The following is a 13,207-nucleotide window of genomic DNA, read 5'->3' on the forward strand; positions in this document are numbered from 1 at the left end:
CACAACCTTAGATGGCAGGGAATGATTTTAAGGAAACTAAAGACACTGGCTCTGTGTTCCCACCATGCAGCTGCACTGCTCATCATGATTGTTGCAATGATAGCTCTGGAGGCAAAGATCCTCCAGGCTCTGCCCTCAGAGGTAGAACCCATCACCTCCTCTTCCAGTTACCTTACTGCTCTGCTATTTCCACTTCTCTTTGTCTCTGCTTTTTCCCCCCTTCCACTCTCACACTACCTTTATTTACTTATTTTTCTTTTCCCGTGGCTTCTACTCAGTCATGCCTTTCTCTGTGTCATGACTGAGGCTTCTCACTTCTTCCCTGGGTGACTTCTTCAGTATCTGAAGGCCCTGAGCCTACGGTAATGTATACTTCCGAATGGATATTGTGGCTCTCCGAAAGTATGATTCAGTGTCTACATAGGGGGAAAATGTTTGGCAGAGACTCTCATATAGAAGGAAGAGAGAGCAGTGTTGTTAAGTGATAGAAAAGAAGCGAAAATGCAGAAAGAAGCAAAAGAAGCACAATCTGTGTTTAGATAGGAAATGACAGGACAGAGTAGCTGGAGATCTAGAGGAACCTCAGAAGTCCTAGCTTTTTCAGACAAAGTCTGTGCTGTTCACTCCAGGGGCTTAAACGGCTGCAGGGAAATCACTCCTTCTTTGAGAGGGAGAGGAGAGGTAGTGAGAGGGCTGAGAATTTAGAAGACAATGCTCAGACCTCAGAGTTTTTGTTCTAAACAAGTAAGGTCAGTAAGAACAAATTGCTTTGATGAACACATTGTGTTTAGCAAATGCAGCAGCTGGTAGACCATTTACAGAGTAGTTCCCTAATGCACTAGCTGTGCATGTGTTCCTCTTGTGTAATCGAGAGTCATCATTAGGATTTTGTTCACAAAACTACTTGGAGCACTTTGGAACTACCTAAAGTGCTCCTGGTATTTGAATTACTGACTGTCTTTCCAACTTCTGGTGATAGAAGCCCTAAAGAAGGATTTGGGGACCCCTTTTCTGTGTCTTCACTTGGGCTTTGCTCTGAGAGCGTAATAGTCCCAGTTCAGTCTACCAAAAGGAAGTCTCCTTAAGGAAGCTAAAAAAAATACTCTGAGCCAAGGAAGAATTTAATGGATATAAAGTTTCGGTTATGCAGATGAATGTATTCCAGGGATCTGCTGTATAGCACAGTGCCTGGAGTTAACATGATTATGCCCTTAAAAATTTGTTAAGAAGGTTGATCTCATGTTAAATGTTTTTACCACACACATCAAAGAAAACACAGGGACACGGGAAACTTTTGGAGGTGATGGATATATCTATGACCTTGATTGTAATGATGATTTCACAGGTATTTGCATATGTCCAAATTCATCAAGTGTATACATTAAAAATGTATACTTTTTTTGTGTATCAGTTCCATCTTAATAAAGAGTTGAAGGAAATCAGTAGACCTGTGGTCTGCCTCGGGAGCAAAAAAGAATGTGGCCTGAGAAGGGGATGCTGGGGGAGCTCAGAACGCAGGATCTTCACATTCTTCGAAAGAGTTATTAGGGTTAGTCTGTTAGGGAGCTTCTCGTAAAGTTCTTCAACATCACACACACCCTAATCCCTGAAACCTGTGAATGTGATGAGTTATGACTTCTTTGATTTTGTTATATGATATATCAGGTTTCTAAGATTTCGGTCACAAAGCACCACAAATTAGATGGCTTAAAACAACAGAAACTCACAGTTCTGGAATCTAGATGTCTGAATCAAGGGGTGGGCAGGGCCATGCTCCCTCTGAGATTCTGGGTAGAATCCTTCTTTGTCTCTTTCTAGCTTCTGGTGGGGGAGAGCAATCCGCGGTGTTCCCTGGATTGCAGTCCAATCTTGCCTCTGTCTCTACGTGACGTTATCCCCATGTATCCTCATATCCTCTTCCTTCTGTGCCAGTTTATATGTCTAAATTTTCCATTTTTATGAGAACAACAGTTATATTAGATTAGGGTATACTCTAATGACCCTACTTTAACTTGATTACTTTTTTAAAGACATTATTTCCAAGTAAGGTCAGACTGTGAGTACTGAGGGATAGGACTTGAACATATCTTTTTTTGGGGGGACACAACTGAACCCAGAACATAGGCATAGTTGACCTGAGCAAAGGGAGGTTATCTGGGTGTGCCTAAATGTAATCACATGAGCCTTTAAGAGCAGAGAACTTTCTCTGCTTGGTGGCCGAAGTTAGAGAGATTCAGAGAGTGAGTGGGGTTTGATGTGCTATTGCTGGCTTGAAGATGGAGAGGGCCATGAATCAAGGAATGTGGATTCCTTCTGGGATCTGAGGGTAGGTTCTGATTGCAGCCAGTAAGGAAAGAGACCTCAGACTGAGAGCTTCAGGGAAGTGAGAGTTCTGCCAACAACCTGAGTGGTTTTGAAAGTGAATTCTTCCTCTGAGTCTTCAGATAAAAGTCCAGTCAACTTGATTTTCACTCCATGAGAGAACGAAGTCTACCTGGACTTCTGACCTACAGAACCGTGAGATAAATGGATGTAATTTTCAGTTGCTAAGTTTATGGTAATCTTTATATAGCAGTAAAAAATATAAAGTAAGGTACAGAGTGTTATACATTCCTTTCTAGAGTTCCTAAGAGAGCCACACTGGGATCCAGAACCATTCTTAAATGACATTTAGTTTCTCCCACCTTAAAAGAGCTGTCGATACAATCAAATTTTGGGAACAGATTATGACTAACAGTGAAAATGGATCCTGGAATCTGCTGGTTGCTGAGGGACAATTCAAGAACCTTCTGTACTGTTAATTGGTACCTGAAACCACTGTTGAGCCCTGCTGAGGGTTGCTTCCTAAGAGTGCCAGAGTAAACATCAATGGGGCTATCACTGGAAAAATGGAGACTGTTTTAATTGAAAACTTCTAATCTTCTATATGATTGCTCCTGGCATAGGGGATCGCCACAAATTAGGTAAGTATAGCCCCAGACAAGCAGACTGGAGTTCAGGGTAAAAAGTAAGAGTTAGTAGCAACTGACTAGGAATAAGAGAAGAAGGCCTAGCATGTGAGTGATGCACACACAGTGGGCACAGACATAAATGTGAAGCTTGAGGGCAGACAGATCTCCAAGGTTTCTCTTGGGACAAAGTGGATAACATCCACAGGGCAGCCAGACTATAGGTGAGGCTAAAGCTCCTTCAAACGTCAGGGCTTATTTATTAACTGAAAGGCTGGCTAGGGTTGAACAAGTAGCATAGGAATCTTCCATCTTCACTTTTGGAGAGGAGCTTCGACATGAGAGCTGACCCTATGTGGTTAGAGACCCAAATTCCTGGATGAAATCTATCAGTGCAGAATCCTTGAATTGAATTTGATATTCATGTTCTCAGTTTCTTGGAGGACTATTTGGCCTTGGAAAAGGAATACACGCATGTCTATTTCCTTAGATCCTTTATCTAATTTCAAATCACTATTTTCCCTGAATGATGTATTTTTGTTCTTTCCTTAATAGAAAGAATGCAGGGTGCCTGGATTTGTTGGTTGCCTGGGTGGCTCAGTCAGTTAAGTGCCCAGCTTAGGTCGTGATCTCAGCGTCCTGGGATTGAGCCTGGGGTGGAGCCCCGAGTAGGGTTCCGCACTCAGCGGGGAGTCGGCCCGAGAATTGTCTCCCTCTGCCCTTCCCCCTGCTTGCATGTGTGAAAAAAATAGGAAGAATCCACAGTAACTGTTTCAATCGAAAGTGAAGTTTATATGCTCTATTGTGAAACAGAATTTGGCTTTTTATTTATATTCAGTTAAAAATTATGTACCACTAACTTAAGCGGTCAGCATGATGTAAAGGAAATAGCTTCTTAATAACTGCTTCATCTCAGCTTCTGTATATCTCTCCTTTTATCCGGGTTCTTTGGTTCCTCAGCACGAGGGGCTTGGTTCCTGGCACCCATATGTAGCTCTGCACCGCCTCACCCCAATTGGCAGGTCCAGGTCTCCAGTCAGCCCTTCCAGCTTTAATCCTTCAAGCCTGGTTTGCTTTGCATTCCTTCTGCGTGTCTTCCCCTGGCCGGGTTACAGTGATTGACTTCTGCTCTGAACCTCCTTAATAATATCAATAGTTGTTCAACACTTAGCATAAGTTACCTTGTCTAGATGTTCATGTGTTTTTAAAATATTTTTTTTCTATTTGAGTATAGTTGACATACAATGTTAAATTAGTTTCAGGTGGACAACATAGTGATTTGACAAGCTTATACATTATGCTCCGTTCACCACAAGTATAGCTACCATCTGTCCCATGACATTGCTGTTACCATATTATTGACTGTATTTTTTACTCTCTGTTTTTTATTCCCATAACTTTAGATATTTTACTTTTTTCATCTAAACTCATTGACATTTTAGAGCTAGGAGAGGTCTAAGCAAGCATCTATTCTAACCTCCCCATTTTCAGAATAACGAAAGCAGCCCTTAAGTGATTAAGTTTTAGGCTAACATCAAATTGAGGAAGAGCCAGGATTAGAATTATATGAAACAATATTCCTTGTCTTTTGTTATTTTCTTTTAAAATGACCATAATTATATATATCGTATATTTTATATTTACATATATAAGATATACATTGACTGTGAGACATTTTGACTCAATATTTACTGATGAATATAACACACCACAATAATGGACATATAAAATGTTTTCTTAATGAGTCAGTAATGTAAAACATATGATTTGCTATAGTCTGGTAATGAGGTGTATTAGTAAATTTAGTCAGAAATCTAGATTTCATTGGCATACTTCAAATTGCTGGTGTTCCTCAATTAGAAAGGTTATTTCCTGGTACCACTGTTAAGATAAAAAGGTAACAAGGTTGACATGCTTATTTATTTAAAGGAATTTGAGTTACCTGTGCGAGAATCAAATACTTTTCTGGTAAGTTATTAGTGTCTGTTCTGCATCAAGGAACAGAATTTCAATCAACCATCCCCTCTCCCTCTTACCTTTTAAAAATGATGACCATTGTGTGGCAGCTAACTATAGGAAACACATTAAGTGCTTGTTCAATATTCTTCACTGAATTCTGCTGCATACATTCAAGTGTTAAAGGATTTATTTGTGTGATTTCTACTGACTCATCAGTTGGGTCATAGAATGAAAGACTGAATAGAAAATTGGAATAAGCAGTAACCAAACGGTAGCAGCTTGGATCAACTCTGGTACATGATGGGGGATAGAAAACAGTTTATGAAGTGTCCTTCAAGGTCTTTGTATATCTAGGCGTGGAGTTATTGGTCACAGGCTTGAGGAGCATGGGGGGCATTCTGTATAGCCACGTCCAATGATTCAGAAACTGGTGAGTGGCCATCGAGCTGGCCACCACCTGACTCCCGCCACCACCCCCCACCTCACCCCCCGGCCCTAGCTCCACACAGCCAAATAAGTCAATTGGCAAGATTGGCAGTGATGCAGGGTGGTAGGGTTTTTTTCTGTAATGATTAACCTAATAATCTAAACCAATGCTATTTTTTTTTAATTTCCTGGAAATGGTTTAATCAGCTCTGTCATTTTAAAGTCAATTTATCAATAGAATTGAACACCTGCCCTGAGGCACAACAGTTTCTAGGAAGGTGGATGTCCCTTTCAGGTGTGTGGCCAGTACACACAAACAGAATCAGGTCTGTTCCCCAGACCATGCTCTTCAGGCAGCAGCTGCAGTTACTCCTCGCCAGGAGGATTCTGGGTAGCTTTTCTTTGGGGCCACACAGGGCTCGGTGTCACATGCAGCATAATTCTGGGAGAGAGAAAATCTGAAGTGCAAACATTTTTGGGAAATAGTCTGTAATCATACATAATAAACCACGGAAGAACAGGAATTTCTTTCTAGGGAGGATTTCTTTCTTTCTTTCTTTCTTTCTTTCTTTCTTTCTTTCTTTCTTTCTTTCTTTCTTTCTTTCTTTCTTTTTTTCTCTCTCTCTCTATCCAGTAATTAGGTTGCCATGTCAGAAATTTGTTTTAATTTACAAATTTAGTAGAGTTCTAAAAGATATAAATGTCAAGTTATAAATAAACTACTGTTCCAGATGGAAAGAGAAGTGTCTGGACTGCAAGTGGCCCATCTAAAGGAAGGTGTGGGCTTGAGCTAGTGACTGGGATCCTTCTGGGCACCTAGTTTTGCTCTCCTTGGGTGGGGAGAATTGGCTGCTGGGATTTTCTTCCATGTAGTTTTGCTATAGAGAGAGTTTCCTCATCCTTAATACCTTTCCAGTCAGGTGAATGTTCACTTCTGTTCCTGACTGTTGATGTCCTTCCTTTCTCTCCACTCTGACTGCACTTATGGGTAGTTTCCCACTGCTTGATACTCTGCTGATATGCAATCAATCCATATTTATTAGTTTTGCTTCTCAAGTTAAATTTGCATCCTGCAAATTATTGGAAACTGAAAAATGTCCTTTAGAAAGGGAGCCCCATGTGGGACTAAGATTCTTTGATGGAATGATTGGTGGAGTGTGACATAGATAAATTGGCAAACCATGACTTACAGGACCTAGCACACGTACTGGGCCTCTGCTGGTCCCGATACGGTCAATTGGTAACTTGCTTGTGAAAATCCTGGTTGCTTTGTTTTCCAAATGTGAGTCATTAATTGGCTTAAAAATGAAAAATCTTTCTATGTTATCTTAGTTTCTCTTACCTAAAAAACAAAACAAAACAAACAAACAAAAACAGAGAGAGAGAGAGAGAGAAAAGAAACAAAACAAAAAATTCCCAACCAAATTTTACTTGAAAGGCCCTGTGGAACAGGCCAAAATATTCTGATACTAAAGAAAATAATTGATAGCAGGTGGCCAGCTAAGTTCTACCAGATGTAATCATAAAGACAAAGAGAACTTTCATGGTCAAGGTCAGGGTCTTGAACTACTTTTGATGTGAATAGACGCTTTGTAAGGCTAAAGAATAAGAATACAAGGGAATACTGTATTAACAGAAAGACACCAAATTCTGGGAAAACTAAAAATCATAGTCATTTTTAATTTTTAAAAAGTACCTTATGTTCTTTATAATAAATCTTTATTTCCTACTTCTCACTCACAGATGTAAGGATCTACATAATTAAAGAGAAGAATCATTTTGTTTACTAATTATGAGGTGATTGATGGCCAGAGTTAAGGTATAATTATTTGGGGAAGCATAATTTGTTCCTACTTAAAGTAATAACATGTGCTGTTTCCATTAGTTATTCTGTAATGTTTCTCTGGAAAGAGTGAATTGCTTTATTTACAAATCTATTTTAATGCAACGATTACTTCTTGAAATCATATTAGAGACAATGAAAAAGGATTAAAGTTGATAGTTACTTGATTTCCCAAGGTAAATAATCACAGAGTTGGTGGAAAGAAAAATATACCTTAAGCAAATCAGACTCATAGGTGTTGACCTCCATGTTTAAAAAATGTTGGATTAGGAATGCCCATAAAGACTTTGGTGGTATTTTCCAGTATTTGACAAGAACTTCAGTTTCCATGTTACCAGTATTTATGTTGTAACTATCTATGAATCCGATATTTTCTTTTATCTTTAGCATTGTTGTAGGGGAAAGTCAAAGGAAAAGTGCCTGTACTCTTTTCTACCGAAGATAGTGTCCTATTCCTCCCTTTCGATTCATTGCCACACTTCTTCAAAGATTAATATGCTAGGCCATCTATGTATTGCTTTCTGACTTCTTGAAATCTTATAACAATCAATAATAGTAGCAAACATCCTTGTAGAACTTGTGTCAGGCAGTGTTTCCAGTGCTTTAAACGTGGTAACTCACGTCATGCTCTGGTAGGTGCTATTGCTATTTCCATTTTATAATGGGGATGTGGAGGCAAGAATAAATAATCTGCCCAAGGTCACAGAGTTTCAGCTAGGATGCAAACCCAAGGTTAACTGGGCTGCCATCCATTCAAGGTTTACCTAATCTTTTAATGACTGTATCTAATGATTTTTTTTTTTCAGTTATTTTGTTGCTTAGCATCTTGATGTTGCTTGACATTATTGATCCTAACTTGGTGACTAAGAAATCTGGTTCTCCTACTTGCCTGCTTTCTTCATTTTGGGGGAATTTTATTATACTGTTACATTTTTTGTACCCTCTTTTCATACATTTACCAAGGTGCTGTCCTCATTTATCTTATTTATTTTCTCCCTCTACTATTATTCCTTTGGAAATTTCTTCATCTATCACTGTTTTAATGATTCTTATGTATCTATCACTATTCCCAACCTCCACCTGAATTATTTGCTACACAGCTCACTCTTCCAAAATGTTTTACAGGTACTTTAAAGGCACAACAGACCCCCACATTTATTATCTCCATCATCCCCTTCCCTCCCAGATCTGTTCCTCACTGTGTCTGTATCTCAATTCGCTTAATGGCACCACTTTCCTTCTATCCATCTGGACTGGGCACCATTGGAGTTATCCTCAAAAACCCTCTTTTGTTTACTTCTCTGATATAGTTAGTCATAAGGAACTTGAGACAGAAAGAACAATTTGAGGAAAAGATAGAGATATGAATGTTCTTGGCATGTTAGGGGAATGGTGAGTAGCTTTGACAGACAAAGGAAGAAAGGGTGAAGCAAGGAGGGGAGAGATTATAAAGGGTTGATTGAATAATTCCTTGACCTTTGAACAAAAGTGTTCTGTGAGGCTGAAGTGTTATTGACCAATTGGCTCTTCATCAGTAGGCTTCTTTTCTTTATGGTACCCCAGTTCTAGTGAAGATATTGATCAGATCTGATCTTTATTTCTGCAGCTTGAAGACCTTGGCATTACTAGTACTTCCAGAAACCATGAGACTCTCGGAGATGGCCTAATACCAACTGAAACACCATAAGCTAGTCATGGAGACTAGTGGTAGAAATTAAGCCAGGGAGAGGCAAGTATTCTTTTTTCAGTGCCTATGACCCTTATTTGGGACACCACCTCAAGCACCAAGCCACTGGGGAAGACAATTAAATCTGCAAATTCTATTCCATATCCTCATTCTGGCCATCTCCTTCAAAGCAAACATTCTTGGGTGGTTAATATCATTGGTAAACTGCAGGAAAGGAGAAAAAATTCCTTATGATATGGGAAGTATTTTAAATGTTTTTATTGTAAGATCAAGTCTATCCTCAATTAGAGGGGATAATTGGGATTTGGACAAATAAATGAAGCTTTAGCAAGTCAGATAGGCAAGTACTTAATCTTGAACAGAGAATCTCATAATCCCTAATTAGGGCAAAGACCTGTCCTTGGGGCAGGAGTCTTTAGCTGATGGCAGATTTAACAGGAAAATCTGAGAGAGGTTTCTAAGTATATGTGGAGTTGAAGGGGGAGGGAGGGAAGAACCTCAAATGAAAGGTGCTTGCTTACTGCTTTCATAAGATCCTATTTAGACACTTAGATACTAGGGCAGATTGGGGAGTTTCCTGGAGTTTTCTAATTCAAGATGTGTTTTCTTTTTATTTTGATAAAGCCAGAGTCAGAAAATGTGTTCTCTAAAAATGCTCAATAACCTAGGAAGTTATTTATTGTTGCACTTGTTTTAGGAAGCTGGCTTCTTTCTAAATTGAACAAGCATCCTTTCCACACCTCCCTCACTCCAATCATACAGATATAAAACATAGAATATTGTGGTTGGGCCAGCTCTGAGTAGTGTTTTTTCCCCTTGAGTGTTCTAGGGGCTCAAAGGTTGAAAACAGATCTTACCCTGTGATGGGATATATTTTGATCTATTATTTCTTTTTGCCTTTTTTCCTCCTTTGTTTTGGTTTCCTCGCTATGGTTACTTTACACTTAGTCTGTTTTATACATTAAGAATTGGCAATTTGTCAATAAAAAGGAACCAGAAACTGCTAAAGAAGGGTGGGGAGGAAATAGAATTAGGAAAACATAGAAATCTGAACATATGGTGACCATATTTCTTGTATGACAAATCAGTACACATGGTCTGACCCGTATATGTCTATCTGGGAACAGTAACACCAAATATATTATTATACAAGGAGTATTCCTGACCACTTGGCTTGCATCATGATCTGTAGTTTCACACAGGACTTAGAAGAAGGAATCTATTTACGCAGCTCCCACTGCCCTCTGCAGAGGGTGCAAATGGATCCTTGGAAAGGATGAAACCTTTTCACTCTTGCTAGGGGATACTGGCAGAGAGGATATATTATTTATTCTCCCATTCTGGGAAAGCTGCAGCAAGTTTTGAATAGCAAATTCTTCCCATAAAGTTGAGATGATTGATGACTGGGTTTCCTAATGTAAAAACGTCAGGAAAACAATTCATAAGTCTACTAGGAGCTCAAAACTGCTTATCCTATTAACCTTACTATGCATAAAAAGTTGATTAAGATCAGGTTTGATTTTTACTGTATCATGGTGCTCTATTTGAAAGGGATTCACACAGAACTACACACTTAAAAAGAGATGTGTGATTTTTCTAGAGGTAGATTTTCTCTTAACTGTAGGTTCTCAGAAACCTGCATACCTTTTTGTGTTCCAGTGGTTAGAAACATTTTTGTGACAATAAAAAATATTTCCACAAAGAATAGTCCTGTAGAAGTGCTCTTTATTTTAATTTGGATAGCAACTTCAATTTTTTTTTTGTCCCTACTGAGTAAGACCGGAGTGATAATGAATGATTAGGATTGCATTTTAGATTACATATATTATACATATGTAATATAATATATATTCTTTTTATATATATATATATTCTATAAAATCTATCATATATAAAATCTAAATATACAGAATCTTATAATAAATATATGTAATCTAAAATGCAATCTAAAAACAATATATGCTCATATTTTTACTTTTTCTTTGAAGTCATTACTAGCTGCTAGAACACATACAAACTTAGACTACTATGGAGATGGGGAGCTTAGGTTTTGTGAATATGAAGAAAAGCATTTCTTGAAATGTCTTTCCTTAAACTGTCATCATTCTTGGGGGAATATTTTGGCTTTGATGTTTTAATAGGTCTGAAAGTCATTTTAGAAGTGCCAGCTTCCTCCATTCTTTTTCTTGATTTTATCCCCTCCTCCACAGTCATAACACTGATGAAAATTAAAAGATAACATTGGTCTGTGGGGAGGAAAAAGGCCTCTCCCACGTTTTGATCCCTGTCTTTCATTCTGTAATCCTCCTCAGTAGGGGAGCTAACAGCCTATCTCTGCCAGCTGAGCTTAGAAGGCTGAGAGGAACATTAGTAATAAGACTTAGAAGTTGTCCCAAGCTAAAGCCGGAAACTATAAAGGACATTTTGGTCTCCAGGGTGAGGAATTCATTTCACTTTTAATTCAGGCCAGCCACCTGAGAACTATCATAAATAAGGAGCAAAAGATTCAAACCCCTAACCACAAAATGTTCCTCAGCTGCCCCTATTTTCAGCTGAGAGATTTCACATGCTCCCTGTCCCTTCACTCCCTGCTCATGATCCCAAACTCTTGAATTATAGAAATTTCTGCCAAGGTTTGGCCTGCTGATGTCAAATACAACCACAATTGCACTTAATGCCAGAAAGTAAGGGTTGTAGCATCCCTACTCTATCTATTACCAAAGAGATGGATTTAGGAGCCCTGTTTTATTAAGTGTCAATGTCTAGCCTTGTCTCAGAAAAAGCTCTCTTTACTATACTCTAACAGCTGTGCTCAAAGGGAAGCAATTGTCCCTTCCTTATAAAGAGCTTACAAAACGCCTTACCTGTGGGTCAGCACATATTGTACTCTCTTCAGACATTCTCCATAAAAGTATTAGGACACAGATCCTTTGGCTTTATTTCTACTTTCCCCCCTTGTGTTGTATGCTCAGAAAGTTCCTGATATAAAAATGGGCCTTCTCACTGATTCAAAGGGTGGACTTAAGCTTAACAAGAATTTTGAGAATCTTGGCTGAGATGGTTAAATTTTTGTGTCAGTTTAACTGGGCTCAGGGATGCCCAGATAGCTGGTAAAACACTATTTCTATATGTGTCTGTGAGGGTGACTCAGTAATAGATTAGCATTTGTGTAGATGAACTAAGTAAAGAAGATGGCCCTTGGCAATGCAGGCAGACTACATCCCATCTAGTGAGTGCCTGAGAACAAAAAGGCAGAGTGGGGAAAAAATAAATAAATAAACAAACCAAAAACAATAACAATAAAAAGGCAGAGTGGGAGGGCAGATTTGCTCTCTGCTTAAACTGTCACAAAGTTCAAACCAGCCATGTGAATAAAGAGCTAAAAAAGCCTTTTTGGGACAGTCATTAAGAGAAGGTTCTGGAGTCAGGCTGTTGGAATATGGTTTTTTGCTTTGCCACTCACATTACCTGTACATCTTGGGGAAGTTATTTAACATTGATTTGCTTCAAATTTCTCAGTTGTAAACTGGGAGTATGAATAGTTGTACCTAACAAGATTATTGTGAACACCATGTGAGACATGCATGCAAGGTCTTTATGTTAGTTCTTGAAATAGTCACATGTTAGCCATTATTTGAAAATTTCCCATCTTCTCACATGCTGCCATTTCTCCTTTTCCTTTTCCTTTTCCCTTTCTCTTTCTTTTCTTTCTTTTTTTTTTTTTTAAAGATTTTTTTTCTTTATTTGACAGAGATAGAGATAGATCGAGAGAGAGAAGGAGAGAGAGCACAAGCAGGGGGAGTGGCAGGCAGGAGAGGGAGAAGCAGGCTCCCTGCTTAACAGGGAGGCCAAAGTAGGGCTGGATCCCAGGACCCTGAGATCATGACCTGAGCCAAGGGCAGATGCTTAACTGACTGAGCCACCCATTTTCACTTTCTCTTTCTATTTCTTGACCACATGTGGTAGGTCTTTATACTCTTGACTCTACAGGTCCCATATACCCATGATCACCATCCCCTGTACTCTGGACTCTTTCTCTTATCCACAAATGAAAATCTTATCAATTAGGTCCTTCATTTAATATATAATAGAATAATTCATTCTAAGATGTTAATGACGGAAAATATCTCTGTGTTCTTTCTCCCCAGCCTTTGAGTTTTAACATACACAAGGTCCTAATTCAAAGGCATGAATTCCTAAAGGGCAGGCTTTAAGATGGGGTATATTTCCATTGGTGGTTAGTGCTAAGCTTTTCCTGATATCCTTCAAGTTATACATAGAAGATAGGGGATCCCTGGGTGGCGCAGCGGTTTGGCGCCTGCCTTTGGCCCAGGGCGCGATCCT

The 13,207-nt window shown here is 39.0% G+C and overlaps 1 long non-coding RNA gene across 1 annotated transcript; it reads left to right on the forward strand.

The window, feature by feature from the left end:
* The first annotated feature begins 1,856 nt into the window (after positions 1-1,856).
* LOC140608370 (uncharacterized) lies at positions 1,857-8,965 on the forward strand. Its single transcript, XR_012010382.1, has 3 exons — positions 1,857-2,963; positions 7,077-7,152; positions 8,783-8,965. It is a non-coding gene; the product is annotated as an uncharacterized lncRNA (long non-coding RNA).
* Positions 8,966-13,207: the final 4,242 nt, after the last annotated feature.

The sequence above is a fragment of the Canis lupus genome, chromosome 17, assembly GCF_048164855.1.
Source record: "Canis lupus baileyi chromosome 17, mCanLup2.hap1, whole genome shotgun sequence".
Lineage (NCBI taxonomy): Eukaryota > Metazoa > Chordata > Mammalia > Carnivora > Canidae > Canis > Canis lupus.